Genomic DNA, 9,255 nt, shown 5'->3' with positions numbered 1-9,255 from the left:
CGGCCTCTAGGACGCGACCTCCGGGGACAGTGGGCCTTGGGACACCGGTCCCGGCTCCCAGGAGCGAGGCGGTCCCTCCGAAGTGTCCGCTGGCGGAGAGTCCAGGAGACCAGGCAGTTTCTTCCCTCATAGCTCATCAGCCTCACCTGGCACGTGTTCGTCCAGTGCACCTTTCTTTTGCAGGACAGTCGGAAAGTGAGAAAGTTTGTACAGAACTAACTTTGGCGTAGTTTGGAAGGAAGGAGAAAAAGCAAAAGCCTGGGCTCGTCCGGGATTTGAACCCGGGACCTCTCGCACCCAAAGCGAGAATCATACCCCTAGACCAACGAGCCACGACAGCAAAAGTTTGCCCATGTTTCCTCTGAACATTACTTTTCTATTCACAGTTGGCCGCCAGGCTGCTCCTGAGTTCTGCTGCATGTGGTGACATTACCTTTTGCCTTGCAGCCCTTTCTCCCATCTTCACAAAATCTCACCCTTTTGAAAGCTGACACGAGTTCTAGCTTCGCTTATTCTCCCCGATCCACGTTTTGGAGCCCTCCAGAGGCCGGATAGGGTGAAGAGAGGCGACTTTTCAGACCTCAGGCGGCGTGTTGGGCTCCACCGAGCACCGCCAGACGGCTGAAGCTGCGAGCTGGATCCTGGAGGGAGCCTGGCGGGGGCCCGAGGGTCCGAGCCAACCTCGCCTGCGAGGCTGTAGGGTCCTGAGCCCAGGCCGGACACGCTTGCAGCTACCTCGCGCGAGCCTAACACCCTAGGGGCAGGAAATGGTGGGCTCAACATATGGGGAGCCGAGGTCAGTGGGACGTGCGGCCGTCTGGCACGTGTGGGGATAGTTCAGGCCCCTGAGGGAGAATCGACTTTTCCATCTCCCCACCTTGCCTCACTTGCTTCCTGGGTCTGGAATTCTCTCTCCTAGGCTCAGCCCAACTCACGTCCAAACCTGTTGCAGTTAACTGCTCTGGCTCAAAATCTTTTTTGTAAAAGTATAAAAATATATAAAAGTTGTCTTGTAAGGGCCTCCCCCTGAATGGCTGTGTATATAGAGTGCGGGCGAACACTCGGGACAAGGGCCACAGTTTAGGGGTTTTCTTTTGCAAATTGGGGCCTCTCAGCCCGTAGGGCGCAGACATGTGCGTACAGCGTTTATAGACAATGTTCTTCTGTACCAAACAGTGGTCTTGGGTTTTCGAACCGTAGACTTCAGGCAGCGATCCAGGATCAAGTAGAAGCCAAAAGAACACATCTGAGGGAAAATTAAAATTAACTCCCAGCCCTTCCAACTCGCTGCCAGAGTTGGCTCGCAGTCGCCTCCTCCCTAGACTCTGTGCCGAACGGTTTCCACTTGTTCACTCACGCTTGGTGGAGCTCAAACTCTTTCTTTGGGACAGGAATAAGGTCTGGACAAAGCAACTCTAGAAGACCCCCCAAAGAAACAAGAGAGCGATGGATTCTTGGGTGACACCAAAACTGGAACTCCTCCTTCGAGCCGGAATCGAACCAGCGACCTAAGGATGACCGCACGGGAAGCGCACTACAGTCCTCCGCTCTACCAGCTGAGCTATCGAAGGGGGCACACGTAGCACCTCTCCAGAGTCACCTATTCAGGACATCCATAAACAGAGGCGCGTGGGAAAAGATCTTCTGCCGGCGAGCGGACACTTCAGAGTCACAAAGCCAGCGTGTGAAAAAAGTCCCGCTTTCGCAGTTCTGGGGACAACCCTTCTAGAGTGGGATTCCCCTCTTTCACCCAGAGGGTTCCAAAGCAGGGCCAACCCATGAGCTCTTCACAGGCACCCCCAGGTCCCTTGCATCACGTGGCCGCGCGGGGCGGGGGCGTCTGCTCGCCCGGGGGCCGTTGGCTGCCGCGGTGGGAGACGCGGTTTTTGCCGCGGAACCCGGCGCCAGGCGGAGGGCGGGCCTCGGGACTCAAGCCTGCGCCCCTTCCCGTTCCCTCCCTTCCTGCGCTCGCCTCCCAATCCAGGCGCGGCTGCACTGGCGAGCTGCAGCTCTCTTCCGTTTACACGTCCACAGACTCGGGGAGGCGGAGGATGTGGAATATGGCATGTACGGGTAAGCCTGATGTTTCTGTGAGAAGACTTCTGGAGAAAATATTTAAAGGTTTTTGTAAAGAGGAATCCACAGTTCCTTTGAGTCAGTAACAAACTTAGTGACCCAAGTCTCGACCTTACTGTTCCCGCTGGCATACTGAAGGTGTTCGAAAACCCACTGAAACGGGACACCTTGCTGGAGTGCCCACACTCCAGAACCCCTCGCCCGGACGGCTCCTCCCCTTTGGCGAGGGGAGCTTGTTCTGGGCTCCAAGCCTGCCAGAGGGTTGGACCCCATTCTTTTCCCCCACCGCCATCAGCCCCGCTAGGGCTCCCGCCGCCCTCAGAGAGGGCTCTCGCGGCCTGGTCAACAGAGTCTGTACGTCCGCGGGGCAGGCAGCGCTTCCCGCCGCTTGTAATGGCCTCCGCCACAATCTAGGCAGCAGAGCTGCACTTGCGCAGTAGCGCCTACGAGGTGGCTGCTCTGCGTGGTGTATTCAGGTTGTCAGCCCTGCGGCGAGAAGATTATAAGGACCGAATTTCGTCGGGGGTCAAAGTTACTGGAGAGAGAAGGGGTCCAGGAGTGAGAGAGATGTAAAACAATAAGAAAGATCAAGCAGGCCCCAGCGAGATTTGAACTCGCGACCCCTGGTTTACAAGACCAGTGCTCTAACCCCTGAGCTATAGGGCCTCGCGAGCTAACGTCTCGCTTCTTTCTTTGAAAAGGAAAGTTTTTAATGCTGGTTCTTTGTTAGAGGATCAAGTGTAGGAGGCAGATCAAATCCGAATTTCGTTTCAATCAGTTTACTTTTGGAATTCGGTCAGCAGGCTCCTGCTAGGGATAACACAGTGTGAAGGCCAGTAACAGCAACCACCACTATTTTAAGATTGGAGAAATCTGCTTAACCCAACACAATCTAACACAGTGAAAGAGTCCACCTCCCCGCCCTCACACTGAAAATTAAGAGGGGAAACCAGGCGCAGAGGAAGTTGCCTACCATGGGTCTCTCAGCTGAAACTGGACCTTCCCACTTATTTTCTCTGTGACTCAGGATGGCCGCCGACTTTCAACCGCCTGCCTCAAGTTCCTTACATGTAGGGACCTTTCTTACAGCTTGAGTTTCCACGCCAGAGCAAGCATTTGTTAATTCATTATTTAATTCATTTCTCCATTCAACAGACACTGACTGAACTCGAATTCTGTGCTAGGCACGAGGAACAAGGCATCAGATAGGGTCTTGAACTTGAAGTCCCTGTCATATAGTCTTGTGGAATAAAAGAACTTTACTTTTTTATGAAAGAGAACAGTGAAAAGTAGCTGTGCCAGGTGTGAGGGGGGTAGTGGACAGGGCTGAGCTTCGCAGATTCACAGTGAGCCATCACAGAGGCAGGCCTTCAGGTGGGGATGGGGTTTGAGCTGCACTTCGAAGGGAGATTAAGGCACAAGTCTGGGGGCGGAGTGATCTCTGGTACAAGAAAATATATGAGCAAAGTTGTGAGAGAAAAACGGAGGCATTTAAGGAGCCAAGGCAGAACAGTGGCTGGGGCAGATGTCTGACCTCCTGGAAGCATGGGAAGGTAAGACAGGTTAGTAGGAGACCAAGAGACTTTTGGAATGAGGTTACGCCCTTTAAAAAATTGAAAATGGAAACTCACCAGGCATTGATATGCAGAATGAATTGAAAGGAAGAGAAACCAGAGTCAAAGGAACATCAGAGACTGGCCACGGTACAGGTACGCAACTATAAAGCTGCAAGAGGGTGACAGTTATGGGACTGGAAAGGAAGGAAGGAATGAGGGAGAGAGAGGGAAAGCAGATTCAGCTGAAGTTAAATATGAATAAAGAGTCAGTCCGGAGTCAGGGAGGACTCTCAAATATTATATCTCAAAAAGGCAAGATGATATTTTCAGAGGGGAAAAAAAAGTCCAAAGGAGAGATAGGTATTTGGAATGGACAGAGGGGTGAATTGCTGGGATTTAGGTAGGCTGGATTTGAAGTGAGATTGGAGGAGTTTATGGGAATTGTACAATAGCTAGAATACTTGTGTCCTGAAGTCCACAGATTAATAGGCCATGATTAGATCAATTTACATGAATTATCCACTGAGTTAGAGCCTCTAAGAGTCATGTGCTCTTGAAGGAAGAGAGTACAAAAGGAAAACTGAGAAAGTCTGAACATGAACTGAATAGCTCTGTTGCAGGCATTTGTCCTATGAGTGACTCCCCAACATTTTTGAACATTGTCCTTATATTTGGTAATTTCACATAATATAAGTCTGTCTTAGAAAACTTGCTTTCCCAGCTGGGTGGACATGTGACCTAGGTTCCACCAGTAAGATTAATCCAAGGAAGATTTCAATTTAGGTGGTGAATGACACCAGAGGGAAATCCCATGTTTTTTCAATGGTGAGATAAAGGGCTTTCATAAGTCTGTAGACCGTTATCTTTCTTCGGGTTGGGAAAATTCTTGGTCAACTTTTCAAATGCTGTTTTGCTATATTTTTCTTTATTCATTTATGAAACTGGAGTTAAACCTTCACACCTTGTCCTTCATTTCTTTTAACTTCTCTTCCATATTTTCTTTTTGTCTCTCCAGGTTGCATTCTGAATACCATACACGTAAGATACTACTGCTCTCTACAGCTGTGTTTAATCAGCTGTTATATCTGCCTACTGAGTCAATTGCACTTATAAATTCTAATTTTCAATTCTAGAAGTTCTATTTTATTCTTTTTTAAAACTATGAAGCCAAAAATTTTTCCAGTTTTACTGAGATATTATTGACATACATCACTGCATAAGTTTAAGCTGTACAGCATAATGGTTTGACTTCCATATATTGTTAAATGATCACTGCTTTGGCTTAGTAGCATCCATTATCTCATTTAGATACAATAAAAAGAGAGAGCAAAAAAAAAGAAAAAAGTTTTTCCTTGTGAGGAGAACTCAGGATTTATTCTTTGAGCGATTTTCATATATATCCTAGAACATGGGTAACTGTAGTCATCAGGTGTCCATTACATGTACTTAAGTACTTATTTATCTTGTAACTGATAATTTGTACCTTTTAACCACCTTTCTCCTATCCCCGTCTCCCCAACCCCTGCCTCTGGTAACCACAAATCTGATCTCTTTTTCTATGATTTTGGGGGGGGGAGGTTTGTTTTTGTTTTTAAATTCCACATATAAATGAGATCATATAGTACTTGCCTTTGTTTGACTAGTTTCACTTAGCATAATGCCCTCAAGGTCCATCCATGTTGTCCCAAATGGCAATATTTCCTCATTTTTATGGCTAAATAATATTCATATATTATTATATTACATGTTGTGTGAGATATTATATATTAGATACTATATATTATATATAACAACTTTATTCATTTGTCAGTGGACACTTAGGTAGTTTTCATGTCTTGGCTGTTGTAAATAATGCTGCCATGAACATGCAATTGCAAGTATTGTTTTAAGCTAGTGCTTTCAGGGGTGCCTGGGTGGCTCAGTCAGTTGAGTGTCTGACTCTCGATCTCAACTTAGGTCTTGGCAACTTCAAGCCCCTGTTGCCCTCTATGCTGAGCGCAAAGCCTACTTAAGAGAAAAAGAAGGCAGCAAGTTGTTACTTTTGTTTCCTTTGGGTATTTTCCCAGAAGCAGAATTGTTGGATCATATGGTAGTTCTGTTTTTTATTTTTCTGATGATTCTCCATATTGTTTGCTATTGCGGCTGTACTAGTTTATAATCCCACCAACAGTAAAGCCAAATTTTGTAATTTCCTATTCCTTGCAGACATTTACCAGCTTGTTTTTTATTTCTTTAAACATAGTAATTATATTCATTTTAATATCTATAATGGATAATTCCAATAGTATTCTATCTACTGTTTTAGGTAATTCTTACTCAAGTCACTTTGTTTCACTTTGTTTCCTTGTGTAATTGGTCATCTTTTTCAATGAGCACTGCTCAATGTCTTTTCAAAATTATATGCAGTGAATTTTGGGGGCCAAGATGAAGGAGACTTCTTGGGGGGGAAAATATATATATATATATATATATATATATATATATATATATACACACACACATATATACATATATATACACACACACATATATATACATATATATATATGTATATATATGTATATATATATATATATATATATATATATATATATACACACATACACATATAGCTTCGGTGTCTCCCAGGCACCTGGAGCACCATCAACGTAAAAGGACACTAAAAAAATGTTAGTGGCCAGACATTTGCTGAGCCTCCAAGATGATGTTACCAAGCTGTAAATCAGGGAGAATGGAAACCTGCAGTCACAGCTTCTCATTCTTTCTGTTTTCCCTTGCTAAGCTCAGCTGATTTCTGCTGAGCTCCATAACCATTATTGGAAGTAGGAGGATAGAGGTAGGTTTACTTCTTGTTCATCTTATGGGAACAGCTCTTTAATATTACGAATTTAAACTTAATATTTGGGGAGAGTGTCTCACCAGACTTTCTATTTTTGCTAGGTGCTGGGTCTTGACATCTGTCCCTATTGTTTCTCCCACCCAAAGAGGCTGCCAAAATTCTAGCCCAGTTTTGCAGTAATTAGCAAGTGTCTTCAGAGCTACAAAGGTCCATGCTTCCCTTGCCTCTCAGATTCTGTCTTTTGTTTAGATTCTGGCCTAGTCGTTGCTTACTACCATTTTAAGTATTTTGATGCTTTTAAGAAGATTTGGTAAAATCTTATCCAATATTCTTATCATTTTTCCTCAAAGAGTTTGGTCCAAATTAATTAGCCCACAATTACTAGAAAGGACATTAGAGTTGGAAGAGCTGTAACATCAATCATATTCTACCACATGAACTGAGAAGCAAAGAAGGCATTACTGTAGGAAGAACACAAGGGAGAGCATGGGGAGGTGATAGTGAGAGAGGGAGCCTGCCTGCACACCTTCTGAGTCCCTGGCTGTGGCCCACTCCAGAGGCCTCAGCATGCTCCACTTTTGGAATCTATGAGATTTTTCTGGATCCTTACAGAAATCCTCCTTTTTTATTTTAGCAAAAATTGTTTTCAACTTAAAGACTCTCAAGTACCCTAAAGTGCTCTCAGTCTGTGCCTCTTTACCTTACCGCTTTTGTCTTCTAATATTCAGATCAACATTTACCCAATGACAGGTGTATATTGACAACAGATCTCTGTTCCAGTCAACTTGATCCACTTATAATTCCCCAAACAGAACTCACACCTTTTTCAGTTGTGATCATTTGCTTATCATTTATTCAACTAGAGTGATTTCCCTTTTCACCTTACCTGTCAAACACTACTTATCCTGGAAAGACCATCTCACTGTTCTAACTCAGAAAGCCTTTACTGTTTAACAAATAGATTTCATCTCTTCTGTCCTCTGAAATCCATGATACTTTTTCTTATCCTTGCTGTTCTTTCCATTTCACTCCCACTCTCAAAAGACTGAGGAGGACAGATATAATGGAGGTGACCCATGGCACCTAGGAAGTAAGCATCCAGCCTGACATTACCCACTCAACATATATTCAGTTGCTTATGAAATTATTGAATTGTTCTGTTCCCCTTCCCATATTTCTTCATCTTATATGAAAGACTGTCAAAAGGTAACACATATTTTAATTTTATTTTTTAGTCTTCCAGACCTACTTCTAAGTTGTGGTTTCCTATCTATTCCTATTTTTCTTATTTTACTTTTTAAAAAAGATTTTATTTTTAAGTAATCTCTACATCAAGGTGGGGCTTGAATTCACAACCCTGAGATCAAGAGTTGCCTGTTCTACCAATGGAGCTAGCTAGGCACCCCACCTGTGTCCATCTTTTTGAAAATGCAAAGAAAGACACAAAGAAAGAACAAATGAGAAGGCAAAGAAAAAAGGGAAGGAGATTCTAGTGCACTTAGCTATAGACTACTAAGTTTATTTTGTTTTAAGAATCATATGCAAAAAAATAAAAAAAAAGAATCATATGCATTAACGGGGCACCTGGGTGGCTCAGATGGTTGAGCATCTGACTTCTAATTTCAGTTCAGGTTGTGATCTCATGGTTTGTTGAATGGAGCCCATGCACTGATGGCAAGGAGCCTGCTTAGGATTCTCTCTCTCTCTGCCCCTCCCCACAAGCATGCATGCTGTCTCTCTCTCTGTCAAAATAAATAAACATTAAAAAATCATATACATTAATATAACGTCCTCAGCTTATACCTCAGCTCCTTGAAGGGAAGGTTGTATGGTTCATACTTCTGAGTCTCCAGCTACCTAGCCAAGAGACCAGCACATCTCAGGGCATTAATAAGTATTTGAAATGGAGAGCTAACAAATGCAGATTTATGTGCAAAGAAAAAAGGATATCATAACCCACAGAAATCTGGACTACCATGGAATCTTTTACTTTCCTCTTCCTGGAATTCTTGGTAAAACAAACACTAAAAATCTCCAAGGGCATTCCAGCTCTCATACAGTTTAAGTGTAAATTCCAGGAAACCAGGAGGCACCTGGAATTCAGGTGCCAATTCTCATATGTATGTGGTCACTAAATGGTGTGCCAGATACCAGCACACAGAGCATCCTCATGGAAAAGGGGAGAACTTACCTAAACATAAACATATGGTTACCTACTGAGAGTGAGAATCTCTAAGGTAATGTCCTCAACCAAACACTAAGCAAACACTAAGTAGAATCAGTTTGATGTGGCATGTGCCTTCAGCCCTGCTGGGAAGGTTCCCCTGGAAAATGTCTTGCCTCCTCTCTCAAGTTAGTGCATAGTTTCAGACTCCCAAGGAAACATGCTTTCCACTGGGAGAAGCCTCATTCTGTCCTGCTAAGTGGATGACCAGTGCCAGCCACCTTTCGGCTTTTCTTCAGGCCTGAGCAATGCTGGGTGTGGTCTGAGCTGCATCTGGGTGCTCTCAGGTTTGGCAAGTAAGGTAGGCAAAGGGGATTTTTCTTGGACTCAGCTTCTACAAGACTCTGCGTTTCTAAGACCTGGAGGGAATGGCCTTCAATCCCAAATAGGTTGAGCTTAATTGCAGGATTTGAGCAAGAGATTTCATGTTTTTAACAGTGTGAGGAAACTAAGACTGGGTATTTAGGGGATCAGAGCAAATGAAAACACAGTAGAGAATGTCACAAAACTCCCCAGAAACTGACTGAGATGAGTGGCCATGGAAATGCAGGTCCTTTAAA

The 9,255-nt window shown here is 44.4% G+C and overlaps 3 non-coding genes across 3 annotated transcripts; all 3 read right to left on the bottom strand.

Moving 5' to 3' along the window:
* Positions 1-260: 260 nt before the first annotated feature.
* TRNAP-UGG (transfer RNA proline (anticodon UGG)) lies at positions 261-332 on the bottom strand. Its single transcript has one exon. It is a non-coding gene; the product is annotated as a tRNA-Pro (tRNA).
* Positions 333-1,480: 1,148 nt separating this feature from the next.
* Positions 1,481-1,571, bottom strand: TRNAY-GUA (transfer RNA tyrosine (anticodon GUA)). The gene is given in 2 exon segments: positions 1,481-1,516; positions 1,535-1,571. It is a non-coding gene; the product is annotated as a tRNA-Tyr (tRNA).
* A 1,098-nt stretch (positions 1,572-2,669) lies between these two features.
* On the bottom strand, positions 2,670-2,742 carry TRNAT-UGU (transfer RNA threonine (anticodon UGU)). Its single transcript has one exon. It is a non-coding gene; the product is annotated as a tRNA-Thr (tRNA).
* Positions 2,743-9,255: the final 6,513 nt, after the last annotated feature.

This window comes from Prionailurus viverrinus, chromosome B3 (genome assembly GCF_022837055.1).
Source record: "Prionailurus viverrinus isolate Anna chromosome B3, UM_Priviv_1.0, whole genome shotgun sequence".
Taxonomy (NCBI): domain Eukaryota; kingdom Metazoa; phylum Chordata; class Mammalia; order Carnivora; family Felidae; genus Prionailurus; species Prionailurus viverrinus.
This window is presented reverse-complemented; position numbering and strand designations above follow the sequence as displayed.